Below are 13,570 nucleotides of genomic sequence, written 5' to 3'. Positions count from 1 at the left end.
ACAATTAGGCCGTTTTCATATATTATACGATTTCTTTTTTTTTTCTTCTCTTTTCGTCAGTATTCATTTTTTTTATTCTCCACAATGTAAAGAATTTTGAATGCAAACATGTGTTATTTTATAATGTAACTTTGTTTGTCCGTTTGTAAGAGAGATAGGTTTTAAATGAGTGCTCAGTGTCGAAAGCACCCCGGACCAGCTTCAAAACATGCACACAAACCGGTTCCTTAAATAATAATAAGTGGAGGTCGTTCCTAGAAAATCTACCCTACATTCCAATAACATATTTTACATTTTGTTTATTAAACATCAATAATGTTTGACATTGCTATACATTATAAAACTAACAAACTCCATGGCCTATACTAAAACTAATATATGATAGAAATAAATGTATTAGGGTAATAGACTGAAACACACGGTCCAACAAAAAGGTAAACAAACAAATGTAAATGACCAACATAGTAAGAACAGAATTTTAAGGTTTAGAAATAGTGGAATGAAACAAATGTTATACAGTACAAGGCCAAAACATAAAAAGTAGCATATAATGTGTTATGTTATAATAGCTATGTTAAACTGATTCGTGAATGTAAATAGGTCTATTAATGTGTGTATATATTTGTAATGGATGTAATATAAGGTCAAAAGGAAAAAGTAAACATACAAATTGTGAGTACTTATTTAAAATATAATAAAAGAAACAGCTACTTTTAATACATTTCTTAATATAAAGTAAATTTAAATGAAAATAGTTGTACTTTTACTATAACTTGCAATAAACATAAAATGTACGTTTTTAAAGCATACTTTTATTCCATCGATTGTATGTACATGTATAGATATAGTGCCTTTTTAACTATTCAATTGAATTTTATTGTTTTATATTTTTACAAAAATGTATGTATATTATATAATATCACGTGATTGCGGGGCGCCCTCGCAATCATCTTTTGACAGCGTGAGCATCTCATCCTCTTCACCTCACGCTGTCAACAGATTACCACGCCAGTTTTTGGCTAAGTAAAATAATTTTCACTTTTACATTTACCAGTTCATTTTATCCTCATACACTTATAGGCTGTGTGAACTCACACAATATCTTTGACTGGAATTTATCTAACACCTTATCTTACCCCCATTCTGTTCGATTTTTCGTACTTTACTGTAATTATGTTGTCTGGTTATGCCCTAGCCCTAGGCACAACTCATTCGTTTCCGGTTTGAGCGAAAGCCTCGCTTTCCATCACGGCTTGGGTAATTCGTCCGACTCGGACTCCATACTTGGTTCACATCGACCTTTGCCTGACTTCCGAATCAGTTATCACTATGATAATACTGTTCTTTGGGGGGTGCCCGGCCTAAAGATAAACGACCTAACTAATTTTGTAAATCAAGTGGCAACATTCAAGCCAGATTTTTGATAATCGACCTCGGATCGAATGACCTAGTTAAAAAGTAAGGTCTGCTTTCATGCACGGAGCCTCTTATGCTAACTTAAGTATGCCATGCATTAAATAACAACAATCTTATTATCTGTTTCTACTACTGCGTCACTGTGGACAATCCGGAACCGGATTTTAGAGGAAAATAAATACATAATTAAACAGAATAAACAAAATAAAATGCCAGGCAACACACTGTTGACTCCATTTCTTTTTTTCCCATTGTTTTACATCCAAAAGAAATAAATAATAACTTGTTTTTTTTTTTTCTTTCTTGATGCTACGCTAAACTGGCAAATATTTTGCACAAATCTGAATGGTTTATAGTTAGTATAGCATTCATCTTATGACTCTTGCTGGTTCCCCAAGTTCATCTTCATTATATTAAGACTCCTTTATTACTCATGCTCTTAAGTACAGCATTCATTATATGACTCATGCTGGTTTCCCTACTCCACCACATAATTTCTTATGCTGGTTCATTATATTACTCATGCTCTTAAGTACAGCATTCATTACATGACTCATGCTGGTTTCCCTACTACCACCACATAATTTCTTATGCTGGTTCATTACCTACCCCCACATACGGCGGTGTTTTATCACTCATGCTCTTAAGTACAGCATTCATTTTATGACTCATGCTGGTTTTACTACTACCACCACATAATTTCTTATGCTGGTTTATTAACCCTTTTACCACCACATAATTTCTTATGCTGGTTCATTACCTACCTCCACATACGGCGGTGTTTTATCACTCATGCCCTTAAGTACAGCATTCTTTATATGACTCATGCTGGTTATATGACTCATGCTGGTTTCACTACTACCACCACATAATTTCTTATGCTGGTTCACCATTATATGAATACTACCACCACATAATTTCTTATGCTGGTTTACCATTATATGACTACTACCACCACATAATTTCTTATGCTGGTTCACCATTATATGAATACTACCACCACATAATTTCTTATGCTGGTTTACCATTATATGAATACTACCACCACATAATTTCTTATGCTGGTTTACCATTATATGACTACTACCACCACATAATTTCTTATGCTGGTTCACCATTATATGACTACTACCACCACATAATTTCTTATGCTGGTTTACCATTATATGACTACTACCACCACATAATTTCTTATGCTGGTTCACCATTATATGACTACTACCACCACATAATTTCTTATGCTGGTTTACCATTATATGACTACTACCACCACATAATTTCTTATGCTGGTTCACCATTATATGACTACTACCACCACATAATTTCTTATGCTGGTTCACCATTATATGACTACTACCACCACATAATTTCTTATGCTGGTTCACCATTATATGACTACTACCACCACATAATTTCTTATGCTGGTTTTACCATTATATGACTACTACCACCACATAATTTCTTATGCTGGTTTACCATTATATGACTACTACCACCACATAATTTCTTATGCTGGTTTACCATTATATGACTACTACCACCACATAATTTCTTATGCTGGTTTACCATTATATGACTACTACCACCACATAATTTCTTATGCTGGTTTACCATTATATGACTACTACCACCACATAATTTCTTATGCTGGTTCACCATTATATGACTACTACCACCACATAATTTCTTATGCTGGTTTACCATTATATGACTACTACCACCACATAATTTCTTATGCTGGTTTACCATTATATGACTACTACCACCACATAATTTCTTAGGCTGGTTTACCATTATATGACTACTACCACCACATAATTTCTTATGCTGGTTCACCATTATATGACTACTACCACCACATAATTTCTTATGCTGGTTTACCATTATATGACTACTACCACCACATAATTTCTTATGCTGGTTTACCATTATATGACTACTACCACCACATAATTTCTTATGCTGGTTCACCATTATATGACTACTACCACCACATAATTTCTTATGCTGGTTTACCATTATATGACTACTACCACCTTAAATTTCTTATGCTGGTTTACCATTATATGACTACTACCACCACATAATTTCTTATGCTGGTTCATTCATTATATTATGACTCATGCTGGTTCCCCTATTACCACCACATAATTACTTATGCCTTATGCTGGTTCATTAACCCTACTACCACCACATAATTTCTTATGCTGGTTCATTACCCACCCCCACATACGGCGGTGTTTTTATCACTCATGCTCTTAAGTACAGTATTCATTATATGACTCATGCTGGTTTCCCTACTACCACCGCATAATTACTTATGCTGGTTCATTAACTACCCCCACATACGGCGGTGTTTTATCACTCATGCTCTTAAGTACAGCATTCATTATATGACTCATGCTGGTTATATGACTCATGCTGGTCCCCCTACTATCACCCCATACGGCGGTGGTGTCTTATCACCCTCCTAAGTACAGCATTTCTTTAAATGACTCATGCTGGTTTCATTCTCTACCCCAATGCTGACTTTTGTCTCCAATCTTTTTTTTTTTCCTCCTTTAACATGGTTGCAGGGCCCTTTTCCCCTGCAACTTGATGATATCTGTCCACAAACATCTTTCTTTCCGTCTTAATTGCACAACGATTTTCTTACAGGTACACCATGTCAGGACGGAAAAGAACTAACAAGAGGTAAAAAATACGGCACCAAAAAAAAAAAAAAAAAAAAAAGAAATGTGCCAGTACCTGAATTTGACATAAATAAGAATTAAAGGACATGAGGCATATCGTCAAAACCCTGGTAACTTCTGTGGTTGAGATTAATGTCGCTAAGCCGAACCTACCGGCAGCTCTCTTCCTCAAACCCCCTACCTTGTCAAAAACTTAAAGAGAAAATAATCTCCCACAAATTCATCGAGCTGCACAATCTGCTCGACTTCAACAGCGCAGCGGAAGCTTTGACGCCAACGTTCACTGGTACCTTTGAACTTGTGCCTAAGCCCAAATGCTGCATCTTAAACGAACACAACTGGCACTAGGCCTTTCACGACTTTGCCACAATTTTATTTAAGTAAATATACACAGGACATCTTAATTATTTTAAGTATATTAAATACCTCATGCGCAGTCATCCAAATTAATGGTACTTTTACGACTGATAATTTCGAATGGCTACTGAGTACACACTTTGCTCTTGGTCATCTGTTCGAGCCGACCTCCTGCATAAACTAGACGCAACGAGCTAACCATAAACCTCTAACCCATCCAACCGTGGAGCGTCCACTCGGCTTCTCCTACCATAACAGATTCAATAGATGTGTCCAGACAAACTGTCAATATCGCCACTCGTTTTTCAGTGCTCGGGATCCCAATAATTCCCACTAGAATAAGCGCACTCCTATCTGGTTACAAACACCACGCTTAACCCTATGTTTTGCTCATGGCTTCTACCTTACATGGGGCTGCTTTTACAGCAACTAACTCCCAAGCTATCATCAACAACCTTCCGGAAATTCCGTACCTGAAAAATGTCGTATCCTCCACAACCTCTCCTATCCCTACGACTCAAACGCTGTCAATCACAACATCCCTGGGTTTTGCATAACAGTTCATTACGAAACAATTGCCAACGCAATAGACATAATTGACATACACAATCACCCGGCATTCATGGCCAAGACGGACACCAGTGACGCATACAGACTAATACATTTACATCCCACTCAATATCACCTCACAGGTTTCACGTGGTTAGGCCAGTATTACTACGATAAAACGCTTCCCCAAGGCGGCGGATCTTCGTGTCAAATATTCAATAAGTTTTCTGACGGAGTGAAATTTTTCCTTATAAAAAAGTTAAAACAGCCCAATAACGTGAAAATATTAGACGACATCCTCCATTGAAGACACACACCAACTGTGTGCGAACTCCTTGAAGATATCCAAGGCGCTTGCTAACCGCGGTGGCATACCTCTAGCACCGCACAAAACAATTTCACCCACCACCACCATTTCCTTCCTGGGTATTGAACTTGATTTACAGAAAATGTAAGACAGGCTTCCATCTGAGATAATAAAATTACGTTACTCCCTTTAAAGTTCAAAACTTCACTCAATTACATTGAGAGCCCCCCAATCTCTTTGAAAAGCTACAATTTGCCACCTGGGTTATACCCTCTGGACTGGCGTTCCTAAGAAGGCTTAATGCCCTAACGGCCGGTCTAACTAACCCCTTTTCAACTATTCACCTTTCTGACTCAGCAAAGGAGGATCTCCAAATTTGGGCCGACTTTCTTAGCAAACACAATGGCGTTACCATTTTTCACCCCCACAAAAATTTGACTCGCAGCGTTTACATTTCTTCTCTGATGCCTCAAAAACCGCACTTGGTGCGACCTTCCAAAAGTTCTGGATTCAAGGCCGCTGGCCGGAAACTTGGAAAATGTTCGACATCATGGTTCTCAAAATTTACCCCATCTATGTCATGCTTTCGATTTTTGCAAAACAGCTAGCCAACACCCATGTAGTTTTCCACTGTGATAACCTAGCTGATGTATATGTGCTTAACAAAAAATTGTCATCAAACGAAAAGGTCATGAGAGTGGTTCGCGCTATCGTCCTTTTGTTACTACTAAACAACATTCAGTTTACAGCCAGGCACATCCCTGGTAAGCAAAACAGGATATGTGACGCTCTTTCTCGTTTTCAGGAAACGGAGGCCATGCTAGAGGAGCACAGTATGAACCGCACACCGCTAAAGATACCAAAGCACTTACAACCAATCTACTTCGAACCACTAAACAACTCAAGATCCTCACACGAGAGCTAATGTGGAACTCATTAAGTAAATGAACCGCTAGTAACTATAAAAGCAAATGGCATTTTAACCAATTCGGGAAATCACTAAGCCTTCCGCTGCCAGCGACTCCACAGACAATTGTTCTCTATGTAAGTAAGCTGACTAAAAATGCACTGGCGATTTCCACGATTCGAAACTACCTTAGCCCAGTGTCATTCGTGCACAGGGTATCATTTATGGAAGACCTTACCGCAAATCCAGCAGTCAGCAATTTATGCAGAGGAGTAGCGAAACAAAAAACGAACTCTCCATCCAAACCGATCAGACCGCCGGTCACCTCCGACATTCTTGTAACGCTAATTGGACATATGCGAGGTAGCATGAAATCCAAATACGAATTCATCCTATACAGAGCCTTGTTCATAATATGTTACTTCGCATGCCTCAGAGCCAGTGAAGCAGTAGTCTCCAAGGCCGCAGAACACACACTAATGCTATAAACAATTAGCTCGCCATGCTAGTCTGGAACATACACAGTTTAACACTCATTCTTTCAGAATCGGTCGAGCTACCGACCTTCACCAACTTTGACACTCTCACCAAGACATTTTGATTTTTGGACGATGGTCGAACCACATAACTTTGTCAAATACAGCGTTGTAAATATGGGTGCTGGCTGGTTGGCATATTTCCTAAGCATGACTGGGTATTAAGCGTCAAGCTTAAACAAAGTTGATACTTATTTTTTCTGTATATCATTTTACTTATTTTATTTTTGTTTTCTTTCGGTGACAGCATAGGTTGCACCGCCAATTATAATCATATGTTCAATCGGAGTCAACACGTTGCTCCAGGTAGACTAATAAGTTATTTATATGTTTTCGGTGTTGCACCGTTTATTAAACTCAATTCTCAAACGCGTACTGGAGTCAACACATGTTGCCCCAGGCAGACTAATGTAGATTGTTTCTATACGTTTTTCGGTGCCAACATTTGATTACACTGCCTACCTAATTAAAATGTTTAAACATGTACTGGAGTCAACACATGTTGCTCCAGGTAGACTAATGTAGGTGTTTCTATACGTTTTTCGATGTCAATATTTGGTTGCTCCACCTATCAGGCGCTAATGGTCAACCGGGTACTGGAGTCAACACATGTTGCTCCAGGTAGACTATGTAGATAGTTTCTATACGTTCTGGGTGTCAACATATGTTGCACCATCATCTGAATGGCTTGTCATCGGTTCTACCTGCACTTAATTTGGGCTGCTTCGTTGGCCCCTTCGTTGCCAACTGTGTTGGCCCTTTCAGAGCATCCCAATGTTCCTTTTTTATGTTTTCCTTTTACGTGCATGCTGCAACGATGACTTGCCATTCATATTAAATAACTTTACAACCAATACTTGTTTCCTTGTTTTTGTTTATCGGGCTCACATGTGTCAAAATCACGTGATTGCGGGGCGCCCTCGCAATCATCTTTTGACAGCGTGAGCATCTCATCCTCTTCACCTCACGCTGTCAACAGATTACCACGCCAGTTTTTGGCTAAGTAAAATAATTTTCACTTCCCTCCCTCCACTCCCTCTTTATTTTGTTTTCAATTACGATTTTGAGACATGTGTTTTGGCCCTTTCAGAGCATCCCAATGTTCCTTTTTTATGTTTTCCTTTTACGTGCATGCTGCAACGATGACTTGCCATTCATATTAAATAACTTTACAACCAATACTTGTTTCCTTGTTTTTGTTTATCGGGCTCACATGTGTCAAAATATATTTTTATAAGGAATGAATAAATGTGGGTGACCCCCACGAAAGAGAAAAAAAATGAAAAAGATTATAGCAACGCGCACAAGCCGGGTGCAAGTAATACCGGTAATGTTTTGTGGATAAAATTATTAGCTGCGCTATGCATACTACACTCTCCTATTGAAAGCAGACGTTTAGTTAAGCTTAGGTATATTCTCCCATCAAACGTTGTTTGAAAAACAAAATAAGTGTGTAGTTAATGAATCGCTATTCAATCGACAAGATTTGCTTTAAATTTAAGGGATGGTATCGTATCGTTAAACGTATTACCACCAAAGCAGCTGTACTCTAAAGTCCTTTATCGTGAAGATTTCTATAATTCTAAGTATTCTTAACTTTGTTACTTCATTTGATGTTACTTATGTGCTATTGAAACCTTATCCATTTCTACTTTGTTTTGTTCTTTTAATCCTTAACTATTATCCCCGACTTTCAACAAAAGGTAATTAAACACAATTTGTTTGTATATAAGCTCTTAAATGGTTCTTAAATCTGTTTTAAAGGCTTATGAAAAGGTCTTTTTAAGCCATTCAATATATCCTTGATGTTACAATAAAATAAAAGAAGTACATTAGTGGGTAATAATAACAGAATGCAATCGCTATCTGTCAGATGGCGACAGTTTAACTATGTTATTGTCTATTAAACTTACCGAGATTAATACTTGTATAAATGTTTAGATCTTAAAAACTTACAACTTTTCCTTTAACATTTTGTTGCGTTCAGTGTCAAATGTTTTCTTGCATAAGACCCAGAATAGTAATCAACCTTATTGCACAATAAAGTCATCGGTGTATATTATATAAAGACGTATTGTTTCTCAAAACATGAAATAAATAAAAATAAAAATAAATAATTTTTTCTAATAGATTATTTCTTCAGGTGGACAATATATCGTAATTTTATGTCCTCTACTTTGTTTTCGCGTTCATTTATTCAAGAATGATGTCATAGCTTAAAACTTGTATTTATCAGTGGTAGTAAGTTGTGCAGTTCAACCTAGTCTACACTGACAAACTATTGATTTCAAACTCAAGAAAAGTTTTCTAAAGTGTTCTACGAACTCTCAATTCATTTCCATTTTATTTGCCATTTTAATCAACAAAAACTTATTTTTTAAATATTCACAAAAGTTTCTTTGGTAAATTCAGTACCATGAACTTCTGTGACATCACGTTATTTCATAATTGCGCATGCTCAAAGAATGTTTGCTTTTATATCTTGACAAAATATTGATCATAGAAAAATATTTAGCTGACCACAGGTTCCGAAAGTCATGTCGAGTTCCTTGTATAGCAGTCCTTGGTGAGATACAGGCCATGCTAGAATGTTTTTACAGCACAGTGTTCCCCTGAACATTGGTAACACTGGCTAAAGATGTATGGTGAATGGCCTAGTCTGGGCGCCTTAATATGTCATAGATTTTGAAATGCATCAAAGTAATTTGAACGCCATGGTTATGGTCTGGCTGAACTGACTGCAATTTGTCGTGACCGCGGGATACCGTTCACTTTGCCATCCACCTCTCTGCTCTTGCAAACAAACCCAGCTGGGCGGGGCTAGCTTTCTGACTGTTACTTCAATCTACACTGTCAATCATACTGCATGATACGTCAACTTAGGTTGCTTATGGCATATACAATAACTTAACAATGAATTGATAAATAACAGTTCCCGATTACGATGAACCAGTATTGACAGATGTGTAACTTAAATTGAGTTACGTACTAAAAACATACACTACCGCAGTCTCCTCAAATTAAGAACACATTGGTTGTTGCTTTCCCATTGAATAAAGCCAATAAAAAAGTATTGTTATAATATGGTATAATAAATGAATGAAGCTGTTTTAATTGCAATTAACATGTTTAATACAGTTTATTTTAAAATAAAAATCCACTTACAAAACAAGTTTAGTTATAAATAAAGATGAAAATGTTTAATATTAGCAAAATGATTAGGCCTACACTATTATTACAATCGAATATATTGGGCTTTTTTAGGTTTTTTTAGGCGTTACAGATCAGAGAAAACATTGGTATTGGATCGAAATTTCCCCAAACTTAGTTTGATAACATGTGTTTGATAACTAAGCTTCGTTCCCATACAATTCCTAAATACGTTATGGACATTAATCGAGAGGGCTCATATTGTATAGGGTTTCAGATGCATAATCAGATTTAGCAAAATTGAAATCAGAAGATATCGGTAACTAACAATGAGTGTAACATTCATGTGATCTTTGCTCCGATAACTTCCGGGTCTTTTTGAAATTGGTGATGATTACGAATTCAATTGAAATCAGATTTCAATTTTGACATCATATTTAACGCTAGGTATTTTAGAATTGCATATTCCAACAGCTACGTGTAAATTTGTATTCATCTTAGTGACAGCTAATATCACCACAACCGTGCTTTAATGACAAAGTCTAACAGTTGGCAATTTGTGTAATTAAAAACAAATACTAGTTGGTAATACCCACACTCACGAATCACACTGCTGGTATCGCCTCTGGAATAAAACAGTTGGAAAATTCACGACAAATTGAAGGTGAATTTACACATAAACATTATGACATTGCTCAATTATTGTTAAGGACACACCTTTTTGTTGTTTTGTATGGTCAGGTGGTATAAAACAATAACAAACTTTACATAACTTTAAGGAAAATGATGTACCGGTGCATTGCTCGGGTAATTTGTCATCGCACCACAAGACCAATCAAATTGAAATAGATATGTTATTTGAATGTCATTAGATAGGTCTCGTCAAAACGAAATGTCTGTCTTGTCGGGCAAACTTTATAGAACATAAGATGACACAGTGTATTTTTTATATTTTAAACTTTAAATAATATAGTAGGCATAAGTACATTTAACACAAATACAATTTAAAAGATGATACACCACAGTGTCTTTGATTAAAAGTTATACAACTTTATTGGTTTTACAATGCACCCCCGTCTTCAATTCATTACATACACCCTATGTTTTACATCTGTGAAGAGAAGTAGCTTCCTTAAACTGTCAAAAACTCAGCAAGTAAACACCCAGTCTCTTCCAAACTGTTAATTTCTTTCTCTGTAGAAATTAATGATATCTCGGTTGGTGAAGACAACGGCTTACCTTGTCTCGAGTTAAGATGACTATCTATTAAAATCCTATTACATGTACTTTTATATGTGACAAAGTGTTGTATATTCAGGTTATCAAGTTTCACCATGTTTCACGATAAATGATATCTTGGTCTTATCATGTTTAGCGACAGAAACACTTTCTATCTAGCTGGTAATGTTATATAGGACTATGTTTCGCTTGTAATTGTATGATTAACTGTAAAGTCTGTTTAAAGATATCTCAAATCTGAAGAAGACATGTAGTGTCAGAACAAGCCGTTGGAGTTGCAATCATTTGATTTTATTTAACTGTTCTGCGTCCATGACATGCGTATTTCATCGTACAGTTGAACTTTGTAAAGTTTTATTTGAATCTTAAGATATTTCTTTGATATATGTAGTATTTGCAGTATCAACAGTATTTTTCAAGAATAATACATTTAAAACACCAACATTTGCAAATTCCATCTTGATAATATTTGTGTCTGTTTTCGATTTTATTGTTTTTTTATTTAATTTACTACTTAACCTTGTGTGTTTTTGCAACATGCGTAATTCATCGTATAGTTGAACTGGGTACGTTAACAATTTTATTTTAAAATTAACTTTTATTTGAATCTTAACTAAAGATAATTCTTTGATATTTGTAATATTAAATGTACACAAACACATAAAAAACCTTTGCAAATTCCATATCGATAATATTTATATCTGGCTTTTTTTCAACATGTCTTTTTAGAATAATTTAGTCGACATATTCAAAATTAAATTATTGTAACGAATAATTACAGTATGAAAAGAAACATTCTAGGCCACTCTTTTCCATAAAAAAGAATGATAAAAAGGATGGGAAGTTATATACAGATAACGAAAGCAATGCTAGAGTTTCTATATGATATTTAAATAATAACAATAGGCCTATACGAATACTCTTTCAAATCCAAAATGAATATCAGGATGCACATCAGTCATCAGGTCTTATTTTGGTCGTAATTTGAATAGATGTTGGCAAATTACATTGTAACTGGATTTATTCCTTTTCAATTAACATAATTACTTATAAAGTAAAATACTATAGGCCTACGTAACCTAGTCTCAACATATATTTACCTTATAGTTATAATATATCTGTTTTAAGTTAAATTATAACTGCATTCGTTAAGATAAATACCTTTTTTGCTCATTATCATATTGATATTTTACTTTTTGTTTCTTACCTTACCTTACTTAAATATGTTGCCTGGACCCCACATCTTAAGCATTTTAAAGCTTAAGCTTTCAGTGGGGTACCCCTTTTCTCATTTATTATGTATTATTTTATGTTATCTTTACTTTTATTTTTATTTGAGAAATACAATTTATTATTGATTGATTGATTGATTGATAATCTATCTGTTGGTTTATTTAGGCCCACATCTTATGTTTCAACAACAATTTCGTTTGTTAAAAACAAAGTAGGTCTTAGCCAATCACAGTATCGCTTGTTATGTGATGTGTCATACCATTTTGTAAGAATAAAAAAAATAACTGCAAAAGGAATACATTTTTCTCATTTGGTACCACACTGTTTATTTAAGTCCGATTTCGATAAACCCATCACAGCACCACGTGGGGAGTGTTATTCTTACACGGCTGCGATAATTACGAGAAATAGTTCTGAGGATGATTTCATATTTGTAAGAGAAAGAACATATTTGATTTATGATTGACAGTTACAATAAAATGCTACTTGTCAAAATACCAAAGAAAGCAGGGAATGGAGTCCATGTTGAACTTTGAACTAATTATGTAAATTAAGTGAAACAGTGGTGATACAATTTCGTTTTATATCGTCTCTAGAAAACGTTTTTACTAATGCACACCACTGATGGCAAGGTCGAAGTTGAAAAGATACAAACAATTGTTAGCACAACAAATGAATTTGATTTAAGGTTTTTTTTCTATTTAGTATTGCAATGTTATGATATTTAATGTTTATTTAATCTCTTAACGAGGTACTATATAAAGCGATAAAGTAAAAAAAAAAGGTGTAAAAACACTAGTTACGATATGCATCTCTTTATTTTAATAATTATGCATATTTTAAAGACTACTACTACAGAAAAAAATTAATTTGATATTATTAAGTATTTTCCTATACCTATCAAAAATAGTAAAAGTTTATGACGTTACGCTGTGTTGTAATTGACCAGGTCTTATCGATATGATAGCGCTATTTATCTACCATGCAAAACTAAAATATCTGTCTTGTCGATGTTGATCTAACATTACTGTTGCATTACAGTATCAATTTGACTGACGTTGTCTGTGCTAAAGCTAGGCTAACATCATGCCCTCTAAACTAGCCAGTAATATGTCTGTTGACTTACAATACAGCGCCTACAGCTGGGTACACATTACTGAGAATGCAATATCTTGCTTCGTGT

General features: G+C 35.4%; 1 long non-coding RNA gene across 1 annotated transcript; it reads left to right on the top strand.

Moving 5' to 3' along the window:
• The first annotated feature begins 918 nt into the window (after positions 1-918).
• Positions 919-7,944, top strand: LOC140051909 (uncharacterized). The gene is made up of 2 exons (XR_011845562.1): positions 919-1,023; positions 6,128-7,944. It is a non-coding gene; the product is annotated as an uncharacterized lncRNA (long non-coding RNA).
• Positions 7,945-13,570: the final 5,626 nt, after the last annotated feature.

The sequence above is a fragment of the Antedon mediterranea genome, chromosome 6 (assembly GCF_964355755.1).
Source record: "Antedon mediterranea chromosome 6, ecAntMedi1.1, whole genome shotgun sequence".
Taxonomy (NCBI): domain Eukaryota; kingdom Metazoa; phylum Echinodermata; class Crinoidea; order Comatulida; family Antedonidae; genus Antedon; species Antedon mediterranea.
The sequence above is the reverse complement of the archived record's forward strand: the minus strand, read 5'-3'. Positions and strand labels throughout refer to the sequence as shown.